Source organism: Pyrgilauda ruficollis, unplaced genomic scaffold (assembly GCF_017590135.1).
Source record: "Pyrgilauda ruficollis isolate IOZ18807 unplaced genomic scaffold, ASM1759013v1 scaffold54, whole genome shotgun sequence".
Classification (NCBI taxonomy): Eukaryota; Metazoa; Chordata; class Aves; order Passeriformes; family Passeridae; genus Pyrgilauda; species Pyrgilauda ruficollis.
This window is the reverse complement of record NW_024527044.1, coordinates 8,864,963-8,878,102: the sequence shown is the minus strand read 5'-3', so window position 1 is coordinate 8,878,102 and position 13,140 is coordinate 8,864,963. Positions and strand designations below refer to the sequence as shown.

At 48.5% G+C, this 13,140-nt stretch overlaps 1 protein-coding gene across 3 annotated transcripts in view; it reads left to right on the top strand.

Moving 5' to 3' along the window:
* The first annotated feature begins 597 nt into the window (after window positions 1–597).
* EXTL3 (exostosin like glycosyltransferase 3) overlaps window positions 598–13,140 on the top strand; it is a 112,552-nt gene continuing 100,009 nt past the window's right edge. For all 3 annotated transcript variants that reach the window (XM_041480995.1, XM_041480993.1, XM_041480994.1), the window contains exon 1: window positions 598–827. The gene's annotated coding sequence lies outside the window, so the exon portion shown is untranslated. The remainder of the gene's footprint in view (window positions 828–13,140) is intronic.

The following is a 13,140-nucleotide window of genomic DNA, read 5'->3' as shown; positions in this document are numbered from 1 at the left end:
TTTTGTAACAAACTCCAAACCATAGTGGTATTTTAGTATCCGCTGATCAGTTTCCCACAATACAGTTGTTTTCCTAACCCCTTTTACCAGGAGGCATCTGGGTGTCTCTCAGCCGGCCAGTGGCAACCATTGCGTCCACATCACTATAGGGCTGAGGCATGATGGGGCTCCATAGAGGCATCCTCATGTGGTTCTTGGGGGACATACAGCACTGCATGGACTGTCTGAGCTCCAGCGGGATCCTCTTGACAGGGTTTTAGGGGGCCACACAGGGCTGCTTGCCCACAGGGCCGGGCTGCGGCTGCCCCTTCGAGGCAAAATCGGACACAGCCAACATGGCGGCTCCTCCATGAGGGGAGCGGAGGGTGTGAGGGACGGGGGGCGCGCGCCTGCCTTTTAGGCGGGAAAACACTGCCGGGAGCGGCGCGCGTGCGCAGTGCCGAGAGCCGAGCTGGGGGAAGCTTCGGCTGTTCCCGGCAGGTTCCGGAGGCGAGAGTCTCGCTGCTCCCCGCCCTCAACCCTTCGGGTATCTCCGCCCCCGCTTCGCCTATCTCCGCCCCCGCTTCGCCTATCGCCGCCTCTCTTCGTTAAGTTCCGCCGCCACTTCGGCAACTTCCGCCGGTTCGGTCGGAAATGGCCGAAGACGTGCGAGACCCAGCGGTTTAAGGGGAGAAGACCGGCCGGCTTCTCGGAATAAACCAACTGTGTCCGGCCTGTGGGGGGGGAGCAGGGGAGGGCGGACGGAGCGGGAAGACGAGGCAGCGGCTATGGCTCCCCCCCCAGCCACTCGCGGCTCCGCCGGGAGGGCGAAGTGAGGGCGCCGAGAGGTAGGAGAGGACCGTACCACGCACGGGGAGAGGGGGAGGAAGGTGGGAGATCGGTAACACACACACCCCCCCCGGACCTCACCCCCCCGCGGCAGCCCGTGGGCCGGGTAAGGCGGGAATGGTACAGTCCGGGGGAAGCCCCCTGGAGCGGCGGCGTGGGGGGGGGCTCGGCTGGGGCGTCCCTGAGGGGCTGGAGGGGAGCGCGGGGTCCCTGAGAGCCGGGGGAGCTCTGAGCGGGGGGTCCCTCAAAGCTGGGGGAGCCGTGAGCAGGGGTCCCTTAGGGCTGGAGAGAGCTGTGAGCTCTTCAGGGCTGGGGGGGCTGTGAGCGAGAATCCTTCAGGGCTGGGGGCACGGTGGGGAGAGGTTCCTGAGAGCTGGCGGGTCTGTGAGGGGGGTCCCTCAGGGATGGCGGTCTGTGAGGGGGGTCCCTCAGGGATGGGGGTTTGTGAGGGGGTGTCCCTCAGGGATGGGGCTTTGTGAGGGGGGTCCCTCAGGGATGGCGGTCTGTGAGGGGGGTCCCTCAGGGATGGGGGCACGGTGCAACTCTGTCAGGGCTGGGGGTTCCTTCAGGGCTGGTGGAGCTGTGAGGAGAGTCCCTCACCTCACAGCGTGAGAAGCATTGCGGGGATGTCACACTGCAAGGGGGGACCCCCACAAGGCTGCGAGAGCCCCTCAGGGCTGGTGGGCTGTGAGAGTCCCTCACAGCGTGAGGGGCATTGTGGGGGTCTCACAGAGTGAGGGACACTGTGGAGGGGTCCCCACAAGCCTGGGGACCCTCATGGCGGGAGGGCTGTGGTGGCAGGTGGTGCCCAGGTGCTGCTGACAGGCTCCAGCCTCTTCCTGCCTGTCCTCCCTCCTGCATCCAGCAAAGATCCAGAGACCTTCTCGTCCCTCCTGTGGATCCCCAGCCTTTCAGGGACCATGACATCCACCCTGGCCAGTGCACTCCCATTTCTCCCACACTGAGGCAGTGCCTGTGTTGTGCTCACTGGGGTTCTGCCTTGTGAGCTGGTGAGGATAGCAAGGACAAGTCTACCCTCCCTCTGGGCTTCTTCGTGTGGCTGGTATTGCGCTCCTGTGAGTTATTTACTAAAGTTGAGGTCCGTGGTATTCTTTTTTTCCCAGCTGTTTTCCCCACGTGAGGTCCCTTCCTGCTCAAGAAACACTGGGGTCTTTACCAAAAATTTTACCTGTGTGGTGATAATAACTTAATGCTGACAGCCTAATGCCCCATTATGCTGGTCCAAACCCAAACAATTTGGAGCCTGAAGGGGCTGGAAATGGTTCAAGTGGTATTAAGGATTCACAGAGATGCTGAGAAGCACTTTAGATAAACTGTTCTGTTGCTGTGAGTGTGTGTCTTAAAATCCAAGCACTGACCAGTTTCTGACCTCTTGTTGCTTTTGCGTGAGTCTGATGGACCGTGTGCGTTGACACCATGATGTGATAACTTTTAAAGAGCCTGGGTTTCTTGTGCTGCAAGCCTCACATGTGTGTGAAGAAGATTAAGTAACTTTGTTTCCTGAGAGGAGTGTCACATGCAGGTGATTATCTTAGATATTTCTGTTCTCATGGAGAAACCTATGATATCCGAGATAGTAACATCTTGGAACGTGGGTTGGCGGGTTTTATCAAGTACTGAGTAATCTTAAACTCGTTTCTATGCAGAAATAGCATCCAAAATGAACCACAGTCTGATTATGTGATGATGGGGAGAGAGATTCATCTCCCCCTGACAAATCCCTTAACTTCACATATCATCTGAGAGCCCAGTTGTTATCATGCAGTGTTATCTGTACCCACTGAGGCCTTTGGGATGCCTCTGCTTTTCCATTTCTCCTTCCAGAAATGGAAGTTTGCATGGGTTCACCTCGGTGTTCAGGGATTCTGGAGCCAGGATAATTGCCTGCCTTCATTGAGCAAATTTTTTCCGGCAGCTCAGCTGTGGTACAGACAGTTCTTGAACTTCTTGATGTTGTGTTGCAGAAGAGAAGTCCAGAGCAGTTTTCTGGAATTCTCTGATTTTTCAAGTGGGGACTGTTAGCTCTCTTGTTTGTTTACACGTGAGGATGGATTTTGGCAGTTGTCAGGTCAGAGCAAAAGCAGCAAATGCTGGGAAAAAGTAAAACATGATTGTTGAATTGCCTTCACTTAGGCTGGGTCTCAGTGATTTGGAGGGTTGTTTGTGTGCTGTTCAGATGGACTGGGAAAGATAGTCATCATCATCATCATCATCATCTTCTCTTGAATATTTGGATCTCTGGGACTGTTTAGCTGATGAGCTGGATGTTGTTGATGCATTCCCAAGTTTTGTTTGCTTATGGGGAACCAGAGCCCTTCCTGAGCTTGTTTCCCATGGCTATTAATTCTTGAAATGCCATGACACCTTCAGCTTAAATTTTTAGTGTCTCTCTCCTTCTGTCTGTGTATATTTTGTGTGGTTTTTTTTGTTTGTTTTTGTTTTTCCCTTCCATGCTCTGTTGCCTGATTTTTTCTCCTTGCTCTTTGACTCCTATCGCCTCTCCCAGTTGCCTTGCCTGTTTTCCCAGGGCATTCCTCCTGCTGCCCACAGTAATGTTTTCACCAGGCTGGGAATTGCAGCTAACCGCAGATGTTACCTGTTTGATGCCAAGATCATGGCAGCCCTTTGTGAATTGATTCCTGGTCCAGAGACAATTTTTCTGCTTTGGAGACCCCACAGGAACAGTGAACTGGAAGGGACCTCATGGTCATTGGCTCCTGTCTCATCACCAGAGATTTATTCCTACAATCTGTGCTAAATACCTTTATTTTTGAGAAGGAGCAGACTGTGAACATTTTGAAGCAGCTCCTAACTCTGGGATTTTAACTCAGGGTGGAATATTTGGTGTTACTCCTAATGAACAAAAACCCCAACAAGCAAAATATTGGGGTTTTTTGTTTGTTTTCATGTGAAAAAGACAATTGCAACTCGTAGGCTTGTTTAGATAAGCCACTCTATACTGAAAAGACAAAAAGTATCTCTTGCTGCTGTGTTGCTTGGCAGTGGGGAAAGCATTCCCATGGGATTTGGGGGATGCAGCTGGGGCCTCCAGTTGCCTCCTACAGCCCGTGCTGACACACGGGCTGTGCTTGCTGGGCTAAAGCTAGCACGGGTGTGAGCTGCCGTTGTGGGGCTGCAATCGTCAAAAGCAGAATTTTCTTCTTGGAGAACAAGTGCTGTTCACTGGGGCTTGTGGTGGTTGAGTTTGGCTCTTGCAGCTGAGCTGCTCGGCACATGCAAATCGTGGTGCTGGATGCTGCCTGAGAAGAGGTGCAAAGGCAGTTTGAGGTTTTGGGGTTTGTTTAGGAAGGATAAAGACAGAAGCATGTACAGCTCCGTGGCTTGCAGCTCATCGATCCCCGGGCTGCCTGGGCGTAGGAAGCCTGGCCCACCAGGTAAATTGATGTCATTACAGCACTTGCAGGGCCAGTTTTGAAGTGCAAATTGAAATCCCGTTTCTGTGAAGTCATTGCTGTTTGTTAATTGGTGCCTGTTACTGGCAAGAGCAGTTTAGAGGTCTGACTAATCCATCTGGGATGAAAGAGGGCAGGTTTAGGTTAGATTTTAGGAAAGAATTCTTTGCTGGGAGGGTGGTGAGGCCCTGGCACAGGTTGCCCAGAGAAGCTGTGGCTGCCCCTGGATCCTTGGAAGTGTGCAAGGACAGGTTGGACAGGGCTTGGATCAACCTGGGATGGTGGAAAGTGTCCCTGCTCGTGGCAGGGGATTGGAATGGGATGAGCTTTAAGGTCCCTCCCAACCCAAACCATTCTGGGATTTGATGATCTGTCCCTGCTAATTGGTGGTAAATGGATAATGGTTTCTCAGGGTTATGTTGACATAACCAATAACACTACAAAGTGATCTGTTCCTCAAGGGTAAAATTGAGTGAAATACAGAACATTGAGACTTATAAATCAATCAAATCAATTCTGTATGGTTTTTTTTTGGGGTGGGACAGAACCCTAAACCTCCAAACCAGCAGCTAATCTGTAGCCACTAATGGACATAAGGACTATTTTAAAGCACATATTCTTAACGAGTCTCAGAATTTCTGCTCTTACACTCAGCTTCTTAAGTGACTGGAATCTTGTTGCCCGGAGTCAGGGTTTGTGTTTTCTCTGCTATCCTCTGCCCTCCCCTTTCCCTGTGAATTTTGGTGCATTAAGAAAATGTACCACTTTTCTAATGCAAATGCCTGCCTGCCCGTGGTTTCAGAACATGGGATTAACCCATGGATTCTAAGAAACACTTTCAAGTTTCTTCTAATAGAAAATGTTATGAACATTTCCCAGTGTAAAAGTAACATTTTTATTCCCTTGCTTTGCACAGGGCTCAGCTGCTTGGTTTTTTAACTGTCTTGTCTCATAAAATGCTTTCTTTTATGGTTCAAAATACTTCCAGGTATCTTCCCATCTGACTTTAATCTTAGGGATAGTGACAGTGCAGGTAGCCTGAGATTTGTTTTCCTTCCTGCTGTGTTTTGGTACCAGCATTGCCTGAAGTGTGGGTTCCAACATCTGTCTCTGGATGAGCTGTTTTCTTGTTCAGTGTAAAAAAGTAATTTCAGATCTGTGCCGGAATATTTGGCATGGATGGATTCATCTGGAAGTGAGTTCTATTTGTTTAAAGGCCACAGTGCCACAGAGCAGGAAGTGCATTGCTCTGCCCATGCATTGCCTTCCTCAGGGAACACTTCTTGACAGGTTAGGTACTTGGTAAATCCAGACAAAGAAGTGATGAATTCAAGTTTGGACATTTAATGTGAAAATTGGCTTCTCTGTTTATAAAAACAATATAATTAAAACCATCCAACATCCTCTATTACACTGTCCCATCAACACATCTCCATTTCCAACGTGAAGAGCTTTCCTTTTCTCCATCCCATGTGCATCCCACCTTCTGGGCCCGGGTTTGATGGAATTGAGCACGTCACTGAACGTGGGAAAGGCTTCTTTGTCTTTCCCACTCGTGATCCGGTGCCTCCGCATCGTGCGTAACGCGGGAGCACTTGGGGCTGGGATTCGTGCACGTCTCTTAGTGCTTCTATTATGGGCACGAGGAAGTCATTATGCTGCAGGTCTGCTCTGTGTAGGCACTTAGTGGGAAGTGAAGTTCTGGATTGTGTTGGTGTGGAGTGGAGGATATGCTGGGGAGTGCTGCTGACACGCAGATGATGCCTGGAAAAGGTTGGCGTGGAAGCGTTGGAGCTTGTGATGAGAAGAAGCTGCCAAACAAGTGGGGAGCCTCGGAGTTGAGAGCAGAGCCTAAATATATAGAGCAATGCTGTGAGCTTCTTTCTAAGGGGTCTGGAAAGTCTAAGCAGAGCAGTCCTAAATTCCCTACCAGAGCCTTTCTGTTTGCAGGGAAACTTGTGAGGGTCTGCAAGTAAAATAGGTTGGAAACATTTGATATAAGTGCAGCAGTGACATCAAAGCTGTGATGTGTGACCAGCAGGTGGGCAGAAGTCAGGACAGTATGATCTTATCTTCCTCATTTAGAGGTAATTTGCTGATCATGTGATACAGGAGCCCATTGACTCCCAGAAATGCATTGTACATCTAATAATACATGTCAGGGAATAGGTTAGCATAGTTGTCAGATAATTAATAAAGATAGTACTTCCATAGCAAATAGGAAGGAAAAAAAAAACCCCGTGCATTGTTTAGCTAAGATATTTCTTTCCTTAGGCATCTCTCCTGGGAAGACCTTGGTGCTTCTAAATGAATCTGCCGCCTACCTTGTGTACCATCATTTTAATGTGGGGATTGAGGAGGAGGCAGCTATTGGAAAAGCAGCCAGAGATGGATGCTTTGGAAAGGTGCCACTAATTACTGTGGCATCTGACAATTAGCTGTTAAGCCTTTCCTTGCAAAGTTCTCAACGGTGCATCCCGAAACAAAAACAAGGACCTGGAGAAAGGAGAGAGCTGTCCTTGTACTGATCTTGTGGGGTGGTTGTTAAAAGCAGAAGGTGGAGCTGATTCTGACGTGGTTCCCTTCCAGCAGAGCAGGTCAGATTTGATGAACCTAGAAGCATTTTGGTTTTTTTTGCTGCTGGGCTCTGTTGTAGTCCACAAACTTCTGACACTCCTTACCTTTAAAACAGGTTTGAGGCTGCCATTCTTCACGGGCAAAGCTGTAAATTAGTAACATCTTCAAAGTGTCATTGTTGATATTAATCTGAGAATTTTTAACAAAAATCAAGATGTAATAAAAAAAAGATTCAGAGAAATCCTGCAGTTGGTTTCTTGCATTTGCCTCCGGGGTCTTCTGACTCTGTTTTTACTTTGTGGCAATGATGAATAGCAGCAAGCCTTTTGCCAGTGTCTCAAGGGTGTAGTTAGTTAGGAGTAACGATTGAGCTGGAGCTGGCAGCTATCTCAAGGTTTTTGTACACAAGCTGATCTCCCTCATCCCTCAGGGATCAGACCTGCTCTTTCTCTGGAAATGACTTTTACGTTGTTGGGACAATGATGATTTTGATTAGAAAGGCCAAGCTACAGAATTATTTCTCCCTGGTCAAACGAGATGTTGGGGAAGATGTTTTGGCGTGCACTGACTGTTTCACTGAGCTTGTGTTTCAGGTGACATTGCTCAGATGGCAATGCCAGGAGCATCTTCATGGGTAGTTTATACCAGCATGACCCAAGCTTTGCTCTGACTTGCGTCTCTGTATAATTCCTTTGCCTTGGAAGGAGTGACCTGGAATCTGCAGACAGATCTGGCGCCTGTTTCCATGTGCATCTCTGATCTCTGCTGCGTGCGCCGACACGCGAGCCCTGGCTCCCAGCAGCTCTCCCCGGGACAGAAAGCGGCAGCTGTTTGACAAATGCAGTGGAGCAAGTGTTATAAAAAGAACCAAAGCGAATTTCCTCTCCTCAAAACTGATTAAAGCAGGAGCAGTGTTGGGAATGCTTCTTGTGAGCTCGGTGTTCCTGTGCAGGGGAGTCTCGCTTGGACACTTTGCTGTCCCTGTACCTATTCTTAGCCTGTTTACCAAAAGCTGTTATATGTGCATCAAGAGATCTCCCTGTTCAGGCTGTTTGTGTGTTTATGTGGAGTCTTTTGAGGAGAGAAGAGGCTATATCCAAGCTTTTCTGTCACCTCCTCCTCCTGCTCAGGATATACAGGTTAACGTTTCCATAGTATCTGAGTGTGTGGCAGAGTGTCTGTGAGGCAGGGAAGTAGTGCCTGGTACTTGTTGACACTGACCTTCGAATTTGAGATTTGTGACATGGGTGAACTGATTTCACAGCCTGCTGCTAGAAGGGGTGGCCTTGGTCCCTCTCCCTCTCTCATCTCTGCAGTCCCTGTCTTTCAGATGATGCCTCAGTGAAGTGATTCAGTTTGAAAATCCAACAGCAAACTGCTTGAGGGATTTTTGGTAGGAGATGGGGAATCCCCTTAGTGGTAAGGGAGCACAAGGCAAGGGCTAGTTTCATGCTGGAGTGTCCTTGAAGGGGGATCAGAGAATAGTTTAGATTGGAAAAGCACTTGGAGATCATGGAGTCCAACCATCCCCCAGCACTGCCAAGGCCACCACTGATCCATGTCCCCAAGTGTCACATCCACGGGGGCATTTAAATCCCTCCAAGGATGGCGCCTCCACCCCTGCACTGGGCAGCTGTGCCAGGGCTGGACAGCCCTTTAAGTGAAGAAATTCCTCTTGTTATCCAACCTGAACCTCCCCTGGCACAGCTTGAGGCCATTCTTCTCATCCTGTCCCTGTTCCTGGGAGCAGAGCCTCATCCCACCTGGCTGTCCTGTCCCATCAGGGAATTCCAGAGAGGGAAAAGTTTCCTCCAGAGCCTCCTTTTCTCCAGGCTGAGCCCCTTTCCCAGCTCCCTCAGCCTCTCCTGGTGCTCCAGCCCCTTCCCCAGCTCCATTCCCTTCCCTGGACACGCTGCAGCCCCACAATGTCCTTCTTGTCCCAGAGCTGTCCCCAGCACTGGAGGTGCCCCAGCAGTGCCAGCACAGGGGACAGCACTGCCCTGGTCCTGCTGCCACCCCAGAGCTGGGACAAGACACATGCCACCAGCCTCTTTGCCTGCCTGGGCACACCTGGGCTCATGGCCACCTGCCTGTGGGCCACCTCCCCCAGGTCCTTTTCCATCCAGCACCTTTCCAGCCCCTTTCCTTGGCAGTCATAGGAATAGCTGAGCTTGAGCAGGTGAGAAATGGGCAGTGGGACAGTGCCACAGCCACTGTGCTGTGTCAGGGAGCTGCCCCAGCACCCTTTTCTCCTCCCTGCAGCCCCAGGGTATGCTCCCTTTATCTTTCCTGCACCCTTTTCTCCTCCCTGCAGCCCCAGGGTGTGCTCAGGACCAAGGAGGGGAATTTAATGAACACGCTGAATGGGCAAGAATAGTTGGCTGTTGTATATGACTATGAAGGTCACCAGAATCAGATGCTCATTTTTCAGCTCCTCGTTGCTGCTGGGTGCAGCAGAGCTTTGTGCTGACACAGGCAGTTCCTGTCAATGGGGCTGGAGTGGCACTGAGAGAAGAAAATGCCACGTTTGGAAGGTTCTTGGTAGCGAGACGACTGGAAAAATGTGTACTGGGTACAAATTTGTCAGACTTTGGGGCTTCTTTTTATTGCCTGACTTTTTATTCTCATGTCTCCTTGCTATGAATTCTGCTTTTCTGTTTTGAGAAGTGAAATTAATAATCTGCCTTACTTCCTGTCCAGTGGGAAGGAATGTCTTCATCCTGGCCCAAGCTGAGCTGCAGATGAGACCTGTTTTGGGAACTGTTATGCAAAAGCAGAGGAAGAAGAAACAAACAGTTCTGAATTCTTATTGAAATGCAGTTTTAATGCTTCCTTGGTAATTCATGCAATTATTTAATCGGCTGTACAATCCCTGGCATTATTATTCTTTCCAGGTAGTAACTGGAGCAGTAAAGATATCTTGTAAATTGAAGAAAAACAAAAAGAATTGGCATATGTTGTTTGCAGTACTGTGTTTTAGTAATTGTTTGAAATGACCTTTTGGAATCTCGGAGAGAAAATTTGTTTGCTTGACTTTCTCCCAGATCGGCTCCTGGCAATCTTGATATAGAGCAAAATTGAGTTGTTTTGGGTTTTTTAATTACATTCTGACAGCAAAGCCTGTTTTTCTGTGTGCATTACTGTTTTTTGCTTTTTTAAAGGTTAAGCTCTGTTTGACAGGATTTCCATAGGTGAAGTTTTTGAAACTTTTTGGTGTGGTTGTTTGCCTGGAATTTTTTTTAAGTCAGAATTGCTTATCCTGGCTATTATTACAAAATAAATATTTATTTCTTAATTGAAGGATAAAATTCTCTCTGTTTTTGAAAGTCTAGAGATGTGATGATGAAAGGTCTGTGGGTTTTATTTGTGGGTTTGCTTTGGTTTTGTGTGCTTGCTTTTTTTGTCTTTTTCAGTTTTAGAGGTTGTAATGTGATGAGATCATAGAACCTTGCCAGGTTTAGGGAAAGAAAAAAAAGACTTTTTTTTTTTTTTACAAAGTTTTAGCAGAGCTCTTGTGAAATCTGGTTCCTCGATGCCACTGGGTTGTGGTCAGAGCCCACTGTGGTTTTGATTTGTAGGAAAATGTCCAATATCAGAGGGCCTTCCTCCACACCAGCTCTATGTGAAACCTGCACTTTTCATGGATGGGACCAATGGTTCTTCCTTTTTCCCTTTCAAAAATTCTGGCTTTTTTTCCACTTTAAAATCTGACAACCCTCAGAGAGCAAAGGGTCAGAAAAACACATTGTGTGAAATCTCTAAGCATTCAAGTTTTCACATGAGAGCCCACTGCTCTTTGTGTTTGCTGGAGCTGCACTTGTTGAGAGCCTGGTCCTCCAAAAACACCAAAGAAAACTCTCTGAGAGCTGTGCCAAGGAGCAGGTGCTGCAAAATTCAGCTTCTGCCAGCTCTGGAGAAAATTGCACTGATGGAGATCAGCACCTCTCAAGGGAAAATTAAATCTCAAAATGAGTGTCCAGGCTGGAACAAGACAACAGATGCCAGAAATATGTCCAGTAGCTCAGTTTGGATTTCCCTTCCTCTCGGGCTGATCCCTCAAGGCAGTGTGGTGTCCCCAAGGACTGAAACCTGGAGTTGTTTCCACAGGGGACAGAAATGACAGGGAGAATCAAATGGGACCCAGCCACAATGATCTGGAGCTGAGTGAGCAGCAGCTGAGTGATTTCAGCCTCCTCATCGGGCTGGTTTTGCACATCCTGACTTGAAAAAGTAGATTTTTGGATCTGAATAGACAAACCTGAGGGGCTCCATATTTCCTGCTGAATTCCAGATAAGATCTTTTACTGTTTGAACTTGCAAAGCAGTTTAGGTGTGTGCTTCCCTGCTCGCAGGGTTCCTGCAAAAAGCTTGATCCACCCCTTCATTTAGTCGAGTTTGTTTGGAATGAACAACGTTCCTCAAGCTGTGAGTACAATAATGGTTTAGCTTTAAAAAAAAAAAAAAAAAAAAAAAACAAAAAAAAAAAAGAAAAAAAACCTCCCCTGCAAACAGATGATGTAATACCCAAGCTCCAAGTTTAAACAGTAGCTAATTTGCCAGGGGATAAACCAGGGTGAAATCTGTCAGGCTTCCCAATTTCCCACATTCACCAGAGCTTTGTTCTTTCTGCTTTCAAATGCAGGGTACATTTGAGTGTCCACACTGTGTGGTTTCCTTCAGCTTCTGCAGCCAAAGAGTTTGTCCAGGGGCAAGAGAAAATGTTGCTGTAAACCTTTTGTTGCTATAAACCTTGATATTAATCTTTCTGGTTTTAACTTTTACTTTGTGACCGAATTAAAATCCTGAGCCATCCTTTTGATGAGCTGCAGCACAGGGTTATTTATTATTTTCTCTTTGCAGACACGTTCCTTTGGCCAAGCAAGATTCACTCCCTGCAAGGTCCCTGGGCCACTGCTGGGTGGGAGACTCCTTGTTCTGCAGCTGGTTTGGGCTGCCTGTGGACTGTTTACTTGGTGTTTGGACTCTCCTCTCCCAGCCAGTTTTGTACAAAACAAGGAACACTTAGTTTTCACATATTAAAAAAAAAAATAAAATTACATGGGCAGCTTTCTCTGCTGGTGGCAGCTGTGGTCTGTGTAGTGCTTGGTGTCTGCTGACAGGAGCAGACATTGGCTGGGTGAGGAAGAGGGAGATTTGGATCAACACTCCCCCCTCCTTCCTGGGATTCTCTGTTTATTGGAATTCTTCACTGACCTATTCCATTAATCCTCAGTTTTGGCACAATTTCTCAGGACTCGTGGTGTAAGCACAGGACTTTGGCAGCAGGATGAACCAGGGCACACAACAGGGTTAGAGACATCCAGGATTTGCAGTGTCTGCCTGTGCTGCTGGAGCAGGGAAGATGTGACACGAGAAATTGAAGTGACACTTAAAGGAATTGCTTCCATCTTCTCTGGCTTTTTCTATCAAAAAGCAAAAAGTGCCCATCTTCAAACTTGGAGCTTTAAAAGCTGCCCCAGTCTGGGGTGAGCCTGTTTTTGGGGATGTCATTACCCAGCCTGGCACGTGGGGTGACTTCAGCAGTTTTTCTTCCTCTGAGCAGCGCTGGCTGAAAGCTCTGAGGGCTCCTTGTGCTGACGCTGCACTGGAGCTTTTGCTCTGGAAAAACAGCACTTGGGGAGAGATCCCATCTGTGAGAGCATCTGACTCACAGCATCGAGATCTGCTGGGATGTGCTGCTTTCAAACAGCTGGATTTCAGAACCTCACAAAAATTGTGTGAGGAGTGGGAAGCTGAGGGGCTCTCCTGCAGCTGATGGTTTATTTTTTCCATGGTTGAAAACTAAGAGTAGTGGGCCACTTGCAGTTTATGGTGGAGTTGTGCTTGATCTGTTCTGTTTATTATGATTTTATTCCCCACACTCTGCTTGCTGGTTTGACTCCTTCCTCTTTGGCATTGTTTTCACATAAATCCTTTTCCTCAGAATTTCCCTGCTCCCTGCCAGCTGTGGAACAGCTGGGAAGATGCTGGAAAACTCCTCTGAAGAGCTGCTCAGAGGGGCACGGCTCGGCCATGGAGCCTGGATTTAGCTGGAGCTCCTTGGATGGGCTGCACCAGCCCATCTCCAGCAGTGGTGGGGATGTGTTGAGGAGCTGTGAGCTGCAGACAAGGAGCCTTTTGTTTGCTTGCCTTAGCAACCCTGCCTCTCTGAAAGCTGAGATGTTCTCACTCCCGCGGTGCCGTTCCCGGGAATGCTGGTTGTTTCTCGGGAAGCAGGCTTGCTTTGGGGGGCTGAGCTCAGCAAACTGGTTTTTTTGTCCCTAACCCCCCCCACCCCCCC